Source organism: Hylobates moloch, unplaced genomic scaffold (assembly GCF_009828535.3).
Source record: "Hylobates moloch isolate HMO894 unplaced genomic scaffold, HMol_V3 SCAFFOLD_10, whole genome shotgun sequence".
Lineage (NCBI taxonomy): Eukaryota > Metazoa > Chordata > Mammalia > Primates > Hylobatidae > Hylobates > Hylobates moloch.
Window position 1 is genome coordinate 25743879 of NW_026652285.1, and position 13752 is coordinate 25757630.

The following is a 13752-nucleotide window of genomic DNA, read 5'->3' on the forward strand; positions in this document are numbered from 1 at the left end:
GTTGCCCAGGCTGGTCTCGAACTTCTGTGCTCACGTGGTCTGCCCGCCTCGGCATCCCTAAGTGCTGGGGTTACAGGCATGAGCCACCATGCCCGGCCAAGAGCAGGAGCTCCATGCTGATTCACACCTGGGTTCAAATCTCAGCTCTGTCACTCATTGGCTGTGTGACCTGAGCTCCGTTCCTTCATCTGTACCTCTGTAGAATGGGAGTGATCAATAACAGTTCCTAAGTCATACACACATTGTGGGGATTAGATGAGCTGATCTATAATCTATGTAATACGCTTCTCGGTGCCCTACAAAATCAGCTGTTTTTTTGTTTGTTTGTTTTGTTTTGTTTGAGACAGGGTCTCACACTGTCGCCCAGGCTGGAATGCAGTGGTGCTATTTCAGCTCACTGCAACCTCTGCCTCCCGGGTGCAAGTGATTCTCCTGCCTCAGCCTCCTGAGTAGGTGGGACTACAGGCGTGTGCCACCACTCCCAGCTAATTTTTGTATTTTTAGTAGAGACAGAGTTTCACAATGTTGGCCATGATGGTCTCGATCCCTTGACTTCGTGATCCGCCCACCTCGGCCTCCCAAAGTGCTGGGATTACAAGCATGAGCCACCGGTGCCCGGCCAATCAGCTGTTATTAATACATAGTGTGTCTGTCTCTTGCAGCTTGTGAGTGAAATCTGTCACCCTGTGTGTCTGTCATGATGTACCTGGGTCACTGCAAATGTCTCTGTTACCTCATCGTTTGTTGAGGTGAATCTGTGTCACTCACTCTGTGTGCATGTCACAGTGTAGCTGTGCCATGGTGTGGGTGTCGTCGTGCCCAGACTATGAAATGAGACTGTCACTGAACATCTGAGACTCACTATGTGATATCGGTTGTATTGTGTCCCCCAAAATTCAATATATTGACAGCCTAATCCCCAGCAGTTTCAGAGTACGACCTTATTTGGAAATAGGGTCGTTGCAGATGCTATTAAGATAAGGCCAGACTGGTATAGGGTGGGCCCCTAATCCAATATACATGACTGGTGTCCTTATAAAAAGGTGAAATTGACTGGGCACAGTGGCTAACGCCTGTAATCCCAGCACTTTGGGAGGCCAAGGCGGGTGGATCACGAGGTCAGGAGTTCAAGACCAGCCTGGCCAACATGGTGAAACCCTGTCTCCACTAAAAATACAAAAAAATTAGCTGGGCGCAGTGGTGGGCGCCTGTAATCCCAGGTACTCAGGAGGCTGAGGCAAGAGAATTGCTTGAACCTGGGAGGCGGAGGTTGCAGTGAGTTGAGATCGTGCCACTGTATCATGCCTAGGTAACAGAGCAAGACTCCGTCTCAGGAAAAAAAAAAAAAGAGAGAGAGAGAGAGACAGGGTCTTGCTCTGTTGCCCAGGCTGAAGTGGAGCAGTGTGATCATAGCTCACTGTAACCTCAAACACTTGGGCTCAATAGATCCTCCAGCCTTGGGCTCCCAAAGTGCTGGGATCATGGTTATGAGCCACTGCACCCAGCCTTGCTGACACATATTGATCTTGGACTTTTAGGATCCAGAACTGAGACAATAAACTTCTATTGTTTAAATGCCACCCAGCCTGTGGCACTTTGTTATGGGAGCCCTAGCAAATTAACGCGCCATAGATCTGACCCTGGTGTGGTCATAAGTGCTTGGTGATTTGATGGTCCAAACTCTGCTGCTAGGGTTTGGATGTTGTGTCTGGGTGGCAGTTCCACAGACAGCTTCCAGGTGGCGCAGCAAACATCCAATGGGAAGGTAGGTGAAGACTCGGTACCCCCTGGGCATGACAGACCCCAGTCCCCACACTCAAGGGGCAACGCAGCTATCTCCTGGAGCCACACCATGGGTCCAGGGTATAGCTCTTCCCACAGAGGGCACACTGGAGGTCGCTGCCATTGTGAGAAGGCCCCCATTGCTGCATGGAGCCCCCCACCAATATTTTGCACCTTCTTACCTCTAGATGGAGGTCATCACAGCGACTCCCCTGCCTCTCAATGTCCTCCCCAACCATCCCAGCAGGAGGAGGCAGGAAGAAGCTCTTAGGTGCAAGTGTTGGTGGGGGGAAAGGTCCCATTCCCCGGGTGGAGGCTTCAGAGGAATGAGATTTTCCTGGCCATGCCAAGGAGAGCTGCCTGCCCCGCCAGCATGGGGACAGGGGTATTTTGAAATCTCAGTGCAGTTTATGACAGGCAGGCCGGGGACATGGCCCAAGAGAGCAAATATCTGCCACGCAGCTGATTAAACCTCTGTGATATATAGCCTCTGGGCTCACGGGGCCGCCTGGATTCCGGGCTAATTGTGTTCCCCCCAGCCAGGCTGCTGGGCCTGCCACAGCCTGCCCTGCCTGACCCAGCCTTCCCAGCTGTCCCCTTAGGAGCCACACTGCCCCAGCTAAGCTAGGGGAGCCCAGTCAGAAAGTGTGGAGGGGTGGGCAGTGACGGGAGCACACAGGTCTGTCTAACCCTGCCCTGAGCATCGGCAGCTCGGCAGCTCCGCATCCCCAACCCTGGCCCCTACTCAGAGCCAGCATGACCCACCCTAGCAGGACCTACACTTGGACAGGACCTAGTCCACATGCTGCCTTAAGCAGATGGGGAAACTGAGTCCCAGAGCAGGGCAGTGGACTTGCTTCAAAGCAAATGGAAAGACGATGCACAAGCTGATTATAGAGGCTTCCCTGTCTTTCTTTTCACCCCCCAGCTGCTTACATCACGTCTTCTTTATGAAATAAAAACCCCATTTACTGAGGGCTTACTGTGGGCCAGGTGCTTGACAAAAAGAGTCTTTTTTCTTTTTTGTGGGGGATGGGGTTTGACTATGTTTCCCAGGCTCCAGGCTGGCCTCAAACTCGTAGGGCTCAAGTGAACCTCCTGCCCCAGCCTCCCAAGTAGCTGGGATTACCGGCATGTGCCACCATGCCCAGACAGGATATCTCTTAAACTTCACAGTTCCATGAGATGAGCACCATTATTAACCTGTTATCCCACTGCATAGATTAGAGAACAGGCTTTGGGAGGTTCTGTGGCTGGACCTGGACCTATGCTTGTCTGACTCAAAGCCCAAGTCCTTACCCACTGCCCCATCCCACCTCTCCTTAAAGCCTGCCAAGCCCTGACCTGAACTGATGGGTGGGGAGGGGGCCACAGATTCAGAGAAGGGCTCCGCGGAGGGGCAGGGTTGTGCAGCCCCTTCAGGGCCAGTGCCTGGCAGAGAGGGGCTACACCCTGGATAGAAAGAGGTGGGGCCAGAGCCAAAGAGGTGGGGAGGAAGGACAAGGGGAAAGCAGAGAAAAAGAGCGTGTATGTACCCATCCGTCTGTCTGTCTGTCTGTCTGTCTGGGATTTCTACAGGAAGCTGGTTAAATCTCCCTCTGTTCCCTGTCTTCCCTGAGAGATGGGCTGAGGCTGCTTTCGAGAGGGCAGGGGTTGGGCCCTGGGAGGGAGCCACCCACTTGGAGGCAGGCTCACACCACCTGCGCTGGAGAGCTGTGTAGCCCAGGTTCTGTCTGCCTGTCTGCCTGTGTGTCTGTCAATGTGGAGCTGGGGGGTGGGGTGGGGGGAGCACTCAGGCAGGGCTCTGGGGTCCCATCTCCACCACTTCTGGCTGGGTGACAAATGCACATGAGGTCCCTGGGTTTCCATGGGGTCCTTGGCCACCGTGAGGTGATGAGATTCCCTGCCTGTCCATCCAGAGAGGGCTGAATGGAGGGGACTGTGGAGGCCAGAAAACAGGCAGCAGATGGTTGTTTCTGCTGCAGCCTGGGAAAGGAGTCCTCCAGAAAAGGCTGCTTCTCCTAAAGAGGTAACCGGAGAGGAAGGTTTGAGGCCTGTCCCCAGCCTTTGGCAGAGCATGAAGGGTTCCCTCCTCAAACCCTTAACAAGCCCAGTTACCCTCTGGCATTTTCCTCCATGTCAGCCAACAGCCACCCTCTCGCCTCCCCAGCCTACTTCCCAGACCGGGCCAGGCTGGCTGGCCGGCCAAACTTGGGCCAGACCCTGCCTCGCTGGGCTTTGGTTTCCTGTCTTTAAAGAGAGGGGGCCAGGCGCGGTGGCTCATGCCTGTAATCCCAGCATTTTGGGAGGCCAAGGCAGGTGGATCACCTGAGGTTGGGAGTTTGAGACTAGCCTGGCCAACATGGTGAAACCCCGTCTCTACTAAAGATAAAAAAATTAGCCAACATGGTGGTGAGTGCCTGTAATCCCAACTACTCGGGAGGCTGAGGCAGGAGAATTGCTTGAACCTGGGAGGCGGAGGTTGCAGTGAGCTGAGATTGCATCACTGCACTCCAGCCCCGGAGACAGTGAGACTCCATCTCAAAAAAATAAATAAATAAGTAAAAAATAGCCGGGCACAGTGGCTCACGCCTGTAATCCCGGCACTTTGGGAGGCTGAGGCAGGTGGATCACCTGAGGCCAGGAGTTTGAGACCAGCCTGGCAAACATAGCAAAACCCCATCTCTACTAAAACTACAAAAATTAGCTGGGTGTGGTGGCAGGTGCCTGTGATCCTAGCTACTAGCGGATGCTTGTAATCCCAGCTACTCAGGAGGCTGAGGCAGGAGAATCGCTTGAACCCGGGAGGCGGAGGTTGCAGTGAGCCGAGATTGTGCCACTGCACTCCAGCCTGTGCGACAGAGCAAGACTCCATCTCAAAAAAAATAAAAAATAAAATAAGTAAGAGAGGGGATTGGGCTCCTAGGTCCTTTGCAGGCTGAATTGCAGTGGCCACACAGAGCAGCTACTGCTAAGGTGGAAGGTAGTGGAGGCCAAGGTATATGATTCTGCCTTAGCCTGGGAGAAAAGCAGGGTGGGTGCGCCTGGTGGCAAGTGCCTGTTACCCCCGGAGCACAACAGAAACATCGCCTCCATGAATCCTCAGAACAATCCTGCGAGGCTTGACGCATGAGGCAACTGAGGCTCAGCGTCACAAAGAGGGGCAAGTAGGTAGGGCCAGGTCTCCTCCATTCTATGAAGCAAGGGCAGGGGGTGAGGACCCTGGCAGCCCCTATCCCAGTCATTCACGGGGCCACAGGCAGGAGTGTGGGATCCTGGCCCTCCCTACCAGCCCAGCTGCAGAGAGAAGCACCTGGAAGAAGAGAAGCCTCATCTGTTCCTGTCCTAGCAGAGTGCAAGCCTTCCTGGGCCTGGGTACCTGCTGAGTATCCCTGAGGGGCCATCAATGAGCATTTTGGCTTCTCCACTCTGCCACCTCGCCACTGCCCTCTCCCAGCACCGACACCTCCCCAGGGCAAGGAAGGGGAAACAGCCTTCTTTAGTGGTGTGGCCACCATAGAGTGGCACCCATCCCAGCTATTCCATGGGCCCAGGGAGCTGGGGTCACCCAGGGCCACACCCTGAGATCCCCTCAGAGGATCCAGAGGAGTCGAGTCACCTGCGCCAGCCCCCAGCACATACACCCCTGCTTTGCCAGAACCGGAGGCTCGGGGGCTAGGCAACAGCTGGTCCAGGTGCCAGGTGAGGGGTTCTGCTGGACACACCCAAGGTGGCCATGTCTGTCTTCCCATCTGAAGTGGTGACAGAGGAAGCCTGTCACCTTCCCCTGGGGCCTTCTGGGTGCTGGGGATTTCAGGAGTGAGCTGCTGAAAGCCAACACTCCAGCTCCAAGGGAGCGAGAGAGGGCACAGGAGGTGAAGGAGCAGGACGGTCCAGAGGTGAGGTCACTGTCCCCCACCGCCTCCCCTCCCTGGTCTGCTCTGTCCTCATCCCCAGTTGTCTGCATCCTCCAGAGGGCCTCAGTCCCTCCTGACACCCCCAAAGACAGGGGCTGGCTCTGCTGGCCACTGAGACTCCCCTAAAGACCCCTACCCTCAGGAAGGAAGTCCTTCTTGCTGTCTAACCTGCATCTCTCCTTGCAGGGTCCACAGTGGCAACACAGAACAGCTGCCTGTAAGGTGGGGTGGTTGTCTCCGTACCCCCTGTCCTTGTCTCTGCTGCCAGGCAAAGCCCAGGAAATCTGACCTGTTGCCCTGATCACACTCAGGAGGCAGAGAAGACCCGCCTGCCCCATGCCCCCTCCTAGGAGCACCAGGGCTCAGGATCCTGGTACAGCCCGGGTTTATCTCCTGCCTGCTCTCCCTGCCCAATCCCATAAGACCTGGAAGGGGAGCTCCCTCAAACCCCACTCCCTGCCTTCCACTAGTCACCACGTCCAAGTCAGGGCAGGGGCCTAAGTCCTGGAAGCCAGAAGGAGGAGGGTTGGGAGCTCCTGGGACTGTTCCTGAGTTGTGGGTGGGGGCAGAGTGCTCTGGCCAGGGGCCACCCCATGCCCCTTGCTGAAGCTGAGACATTCTGCACGTTGGAGGTACGAAGGGGCGGGACAGGAAGTCCTCCAATGACTGTGAATGAGGTGGAGGGTGGGGGAGCAGGAGTACTCTTTGCACCCCCCAAAAGATAATTGTTGCTCTTCCCTCCCCCACCCCTTCCCTTCTATTCCATCTCAGTGTTGATAGGGGTGGATCAACTTCTGGATTCTCTAAACTTCTTAAGAAAAGACAGTGGGTTATTTGGTCGCGCCCCCTATCTCCTGGAGAATGGTCCCTTCCTTAGGGTGGGTGGGAGTACAGGGGGAGTCTCACCCTCTACTCCCTCTCTCCCCCAATGGGAGCTGGAAGTCCTTCTTGCCATCACCCTTGCTGTCCTCCTCGCGACCTCAGTTTCCGGTTAAGTTGCGGTTCTTTCCCGGTCACCAAGCGAGAAGGGTCTCCACCGCTGCCCCCAGCCCTACAGAGCCACCTAAGCACTGAGCACGCGGCGGGCCCCCTCCCGCCGGCTCTGCCCCCGCGGCGCGTGGGTCCGGGATGGGCGGCGGGGAGTGCGGGCCCGAGTCTGGCGCCCGCGCCTACCTGGAGAGCGCTCCGGACAAACCCTGCTGCGTCCAGCCGCTCGCGGCCACCCGGGGCGGTCCTGAGTCACAGCTCCCGGCCCCTCGCCTCCCGGGACAGCCGCCGCGTCTCCGAGCCCGCCCCCGGGCGGCCCGACGGGAGCAGGTGCCAGGAGCCGCGCCACCCCGGCCGGCCCAGGAGAGCCTTGGCGGGAGAGGGACTCAGCGGTGGAGCTCCCCGGGTGGGAGGAAGAGAGGGGAGACTCGGAGGCTCTCCTGGCTGAAGAGCTGGGCGCACGGGTGAGTATCCCGCCTACCCCGGCTGACCAGGCCCAGCGTACCTGAGGGCTCCCCAGGGGTCCCGGAGCTCAGGGAAGGGGACCCCAAACTGGCTGCCTTCCCCCACCCCCTGTCAGCACCCCCTTCCGCCCCTGGCTGCTACCTCTGGCAAGCAGGCCCCTCTTTTGGGAGGAAACTCAGGGAGTGGGAGGAAGTTGACATTCATGGACCACCTGCTGGGTGCCAGGGGGATCACACTGAAACCTCAGAACCACTCTGCCCAGAGCGGTGCAGTTCCCCATTTTACAGACCAGGAAACGAAAGACTGGGGACTTAGGTGGGCGCGGTGGCTCACGCCTGTAATCCCAGCACTTTGGGAGGTCGAGGCGGGCGGATCACTTGAGGTCAGGAGTTCGAGACCAGCATGGCCAACATGGTGAAACCCTGTCTCTACTAAAAATACAAAAATTAGGCGGGGGTAGTGGCACGCCTGTAATCCCAGCTACTCAGGAGGCTGAGGTGGGAGAATCGCTTGAACCTGAGAAGCGGAGGTTGCAATGAGCCAAAATCACCCCATTGCACTACTCCAGCCTGGGTAAGAAAAGTGAAACTTCATCTCAAAAAAAAAAAGATTGTGGACCTTAAGTAACTGGTCCAAAGTCACACAGGAAGTGGACACCAAATGGGAGACTCCAGGCTGCTCCTAGGCACTATCTCTGGAGGTCAGGGGAGACAGCCAGAGTCTGCTGGGGAGACTTCACCGGTGTGTGTGGCTGAGAGTCCTTTCTGATTCCTCCCAGGGGATCAAGGCACAGAGTCCAGCACACAGTGGGCACACACAGGGGCACGGAGCCAACCAGGGAAAGCAGGAGGCAGGGGCTGGTGGCACGACCTCCTAAGAGCACTGTCACCATTCTGTTGTTGGAGAAGCAATAACGGGGTAAGAGAGCAAGAAAGAGCCAAGGAAAGCGGACACAGAGGGCTCTTGCAGCCAAAGAAGAAGTGGCGGTGCCATTCACATGCCTGGCACTGGGGCAGGCCTACTGGGGACCAGGCCACGCAGAGAGGAAGTCCCATGGTGGGGAGCCTCAGGGACACCTCACCCACGGTACCACCAAGTCTCCTAACACTTCCTGGTCCACCCATCCACCAACTCACCCCTGCCTTGGGCCTTGCCCCTGCTCTCCCCTCAGTCTGGAACATCCTCCCAACATTCACAGAGATACCTCCTTGTCACTCAGGCCCCAGCTCAAATGTTACCTCCCCAGGACCCCCTTTCCCCAGCTTTATCACTCTTTGTCTCAGACTCAGTTTACCACCCTCTTAGGGTATCTCTCAGGTTGTAATTCTTTTGTTTGGACGCTGACCTGTCTCCCCCATGAGGGCAGGGCCCTTATTTCCCAGCTATCCACAACACCAGTGCAAAGCTTACTGCATACTTAATAGATGCTCAATAAATAGTTGTTGAATGAATAATAAATGCATTTCCACTTTTAAGATAAATCCACATTAAATTGTACATTTTAAATAGGGGAATTGTATGGTATGCAATTATATTTCAATAAAGCAGTTACTAAAGATTTTTTTTTTTTTGAGACGGAGTCTCACTCTGTCTCCCAGGCTGGAGTGCAATGGCACAACCTCGGCTCACTGCAACCTCCATCTCCCAGGTTCAAGTGATTCTCCTGCCTCAGCCTCCCGAGTAGTTGGGACTACAGGCACCTGCCATCATGTCTGGCTAATTTTTGTATTTTTATTAGAGACAGGATTTCACCATGTTGGGCAGGATGGTCTCCACACCTGACCTCATGTTCCACCCGCCTCAGCCTCCCAAAGTGCTGGGATTACAGGCGTGAGCCACCGCGCCTGGCCAAAGATGTTTTTAAAAAATAAATCCAGGGTGAGGAGGACGGTCATGGTACACCATATGTACCTCACTATCCCATAGCACACGCATCCTCTTAACTTAATCCGGTCACACTGCTCTCCATCACAGTCCACATCCTGTGGCTGTCCATGGAGAATTGCAGTTGTTCAGACTTGGAAGGGATCTTAGAGGCCATCCTGTCCCTTTTGTAGCAGCTTTGACAAAGTATCCTCTGGCCTCTGCCTGAACATGCCAACGATGGGGAGATCACTACCTAACAAGATGGCCCATTCCACTATGCTAACGTTAATTAAAATGCAGGGTTGGAACCTTGCTTGCGTACTCGTCCTAGATCTGCTGCCTGGTAACACGGAAAACGTGCACTCCACTTTCCACAGCCAGAGAAACACAGCAGGCAGCTCCTTCCTAAAGGGGCTCTTCTCCCAGCTAAAGAGACCCATTTGCCTCAGCTATTCTTCCCCTGACATGGTCACCTCCTCCAGGAAGCCTTTGAAGATGTGCCTCCCCCTTGTATGTGCTCCCGGGACACCTTGTATGAGACCCTAATACTGGCCTTATCACACTGTATTAATTAAACTGTCTCTCCCAAACCCTGCTTTGGTTACCCGACTATACTGAGGGCTCCTCCCCCAGGGTAGTTCTGGGCCTTCATTCATTTCCTTTGCCTGGTACCTTGCATGGTGACCAACTGACCTGATCTAAACCACTTAATTAAAAATGTGTTGAATAAATGGTTTCTGGGTGTTGGATTATCCCAGTTACATTCCTTTCTGATGAGTTTGATGTCGCCGGGTGAGTGTGGCGCGATCTCAGTCATGCAAGCCACCCCGGTTCACACCTTCTCCTGCCTCAGCCTCCGGTAGTGGGATACAGGCCCACCACCAGCCTGGTAATTTTTTGTTTTTTAGTAGAGACAGGTTTCACCGTACCAGGATGGTCTCAACTCCTGACCTCATGATCCACCGCCTCGGCCTCCAAAATCTGGGTTACAGGCTGAGCCTAAACTCTTTTAGGGTTTTGGTATCCTCCATAGAACAGAAAACGGGACAGCACAACGTCCCCCCATCTCTGCCCACCTCTGTGAATGCTGCCCATCCCTCAGCTTTTCTTCAGCCTTGAACTAGCTCTACATAGAGCTGAGCGTCCTTGAAACCCCCAGGTCTATTTTCATGTGATGCACTGGTGAGTTCAGTCTCCCTATCCCAGCCCCCGAGTGAGTGGTAGTTTCCTGCACTGGGAGGCCCAGACTGTATGTTTGGGCTTGCTGGCTCTCCCATTCTGCTCAGCCTGTTGAAATCATTCAGCAGGACCACAGGTGCCAGCTTAGTGCCACCCACAAAGACGTGGCTTCACCTAGATACCTAGGAATAACACACTGCTAAACTCCAACTCTGCACGCAGGCAAAACACTGCCATCTATTGTGGGCCTTCTCTGTGCCAGATCCTTCCCATGCCCTTTCCCACTCATTTTGTCCCCTACTAACCCTGAAAGGTCGCTACTACTCTCCTGATTTTGGAGATAAAGAGGGGGAGGCTCTGGCCGGGCGCGGTGGCTCACACCTGTAATCCCAGCACTTTGGGAGGCCAAGGCAGGCGGATCACGAGGTCAGGAGATCGAGACCATCCTGGCTAACACAGTGAAACCCCGTCTCTACTAAAAATACAAAAAAATTGGCTGGGCGTGGTGGCGGGCACCTGTAGTCCCAGCTACTCGGGAGGCTGAGGCAGGAGAATGGTGTGAACCCAGGGGGTGGAGCTGGCAGTGAGCCGAGATCCTGCCACTGCACTCCAGCCTGGGTGACAAAGCGAGACTCGGTCTCAAACAAACAAACAAAAAAAAACAAAGAGGGGGAGGCTCTGAGAAGTTAACTTACCTGCCCAAGGTCACACAGCTAGAAAGGGGCAGAGTGGGGATTTGAACCCCATTGGATAGCTCCAAAGTCTAGGCTGTCTCTTTCTTTTATACCATGGTGCATCTAAAGGCCTTATCCCAATATGCCCAGTAACTTTTTTCCTACAAAGGTGGGGTGAAGAGGAAGAGCAAATGGAAAAGCTCTTCCCGGTAATGGAGACCTGGGGTGCAAGGTGGTGCTAGCCCTCCCTGGTCCACCTTCCACTTGCCCAGTGAGGGATTCAGGCCCCTTAAATATTGCCCTCCCCACTCCAGAAAATGACGCTTAGTCTAAATAAAGCCTCTGAGTCTCCAGTTTGACCATTCCAGCTCTCACTACTGGCCAGTCTCATCCACTGTCTCCTCTTCCTCTGTTTTGTCTATGGATGACTCGTCAGCCCTAGAACAGTGCCTGGCACACAGAAAGTAACAAAGACGTATTGCTGGATTTGAGGAATGAAATAACTCTCACTGTGGGTGCAAAGAGAAATGGATCAGGCACTTTGCTCTGACTGTGTGAGTTTAGGCAAGTTACTTCCCCTATCTGAACTTCAGTTTCCTTATCTCTAAAACAGGGCAATTAACAGGTAACAGTGTAGAGGATGGTGTGACATCATGCCTGCAAAGTACCCCATTTAATATGTGCCCAACTAATAGTAGGGGCATCATTAATTAGGTGTTGCTGGTCCCGGCTTTAGAGAGAGGGACATTGAGGTTCAGAAAGGTGAAGGAACTTATGCAACCCTCAACATTACACAGCTTGGAAGAGGCCCATACAGAACAGCAGCTGATGGGCCTGGATTTAAGGCTGTGCCCTTTTTCTTGCTCCTGGGGCCTTTCCCAAATGTTCGATAAGTAACATTTCTACTACAAAGATAAGAGGTGGTTAAAAGAATTGTTCATAATAATAACACTAAGGGCCCCAGCTGAAGCAAAGCCTGTAGCAAAGGGACTCAGGCAAGGAGCAGAGACCCCGGCCCAGCCAGCAGCTTCCCTGCTCGGCCCACAGCCCAGACTGGGGCTAGGACGGGTGGCGTCATTCTGGACTCCTGGGCTCTAGGAGGGTGGGAGAGGCCCCAACAGTGGGTAGGCCTGTCCCACCCCACCCATCACGGGTTCTTTCTGCTCCCACTGAAAGGGCAGACTCTCTAGTGGCTTGAACAAGTCCACTGTGACCCCTCCCCCCACGTTTTGCCTCCTAAAATAGCCCAGAGCCACCATGTGCCCAGGGCGGCTCCCCACTGGTTGCAAATCCCCCTGAAATCAAATCCCCATCCTGCCCCAAGGAGGACGGCACCACCTCCTGCCACCGCTGGGCTCCAGCGCCAGCCAGGCTCCCCCAGTGGAAACCGGGACAGTTGTCCTTCACAGTGACCGGGACATAAATCCCCAAATAATGAGACAGGCGCTGGGAACACAGAACCAGACACGGTGCTAATTGGTTTGCTTCTGGGAGAGATGATGTGGAGAAAACAGTAACAAGCCTCAGTTTCCCTGGCGGTGTATTGGGGTGGGGGGATGCAAGGGCCAGGGATCCCTGGCTGGGCTGATTTTCTACGCCTTCTGACTGGCCTCACAACCTACTAACCAGCCGCACTTTTTAGGATATTAAATTCCCAGATGTAAAAGGAAAGGGCTGGGGTCTCCTGGTCCAGATCCTGAGGTAGGAAGCCTAGAATCTCTACCATAATCCAGAAACACCTTCTTTCCATTAAGAAAAAGAAAACAAATTCAGCCAAGACTCAGATCCTTCCCAGTATGCATGGGGACTGGGGGAGCGGGGAGGCAGGGAACCCAGCGCAACCTCCCTGCTCCTCATGTGAGGTTGGTAATGGATTCTTGCACAAGCCCAAGGTCCTCAGTTTGCAGTAATCAGGATGAGATTATCACATTAAACTTCCAAAGTCTTTGCTCAAAAAGCAGCAGCAGCAGCTGACACCCTTGACTCCCCCAACTTTCCCACTGTCACCTTCTCCTGGAGCATGACCAGATGAGCTCCAGATACAGGCCACATGGAGGCTCCACTGCGCTGGGGCAGAGGCAGGGGCATGGACAGGATGATCTCTCTGGGGGTGGCCTCAGGGTTGTGGTAAGATGGAAGGGGGAGGAGGTGGGGGAGAGAGGTGAGCAAGTGTGTCTGCGGGTGTAATTTGGAGGGACTGCGGGGAACTGGAGTAATTTGAAGTCAGGCAAATGTGTTTACGTTGCAACTTCGCCACTAACCATGTGACTGGGAACTTGTCCCTTCTCTTCACATCTTAGTTTCCTTGTCTGTAAAATGGAGATAATGGTAACAATGCCTAATAATAACTCCTCTGACTCAAGGCTGATGTCTGAGAAGATTAAATAAGATAACATAGAATATACTAGCCAGGCACAGTGGCTCATGCCTGTAATCTCGGCACCTTGGAAGGATGGAAGGACCAGGTGGGTGGATTGCTTGAGCCCAGGAGTTTGAGACCAGCCTGAGAAACATGACAAAACCAATCCCAACTACTGGGGAGACTGAGATGGGAGATTGAGGCTGCAGTGAGCCATGATCATACCACTGCACTCCAGCCTGGGTGACAGTGAGACTCTGTCTCAAAAAAAATACTGACCAGGCACAGTGGCTCATGCCTGTAATCCCAGCACTTTGGGAAGCTGAGGCAGGAGGATCACTTGAGGCCAGGAGTTTGAGACTCTATCTTTACAAAAAAAAAAAAAAAAAAAATTAGTTGACCATGGTGGTGCATGTCTGTAGTCCCAGCTACTCAGGAGGCTGGGGCAGGAGGATCATTTGGGCCCAGGAGTTGAAGACCACAGTGAGGTATTATTGTGATAAAGCACTCCAGCCTGGGTGAA

General features: G+C 54.2%; 1 protein-coding gene across 5 annotated transcripts in view; it reads right to left on the bottom strand.

Annotated features, from left to right (window-relative positions):
* ZNF385C (zinc finger protein 385C) overlaps window positions 1-13752 on the bottom strand; it is a 72700-nt gene that overhangs the window by 40165 nt on the left and 18783 nt on the right. The window contains exon 1 of one of the 5 annotated variants that reach the window (XM_058444760.1): window positions 6873-6911. The exons of the other annotated variants lie outside the window; for them this stretch is intronic. The gene's annotated coding sequence lies outside the window, so the exon portion shown is untranslated. Of the gene's footprint in view, window positions 1-6872; window positions 6912-13752 lie in introns of those variants that run through there. 5 annotated transcript variants of the gene reach the window in all.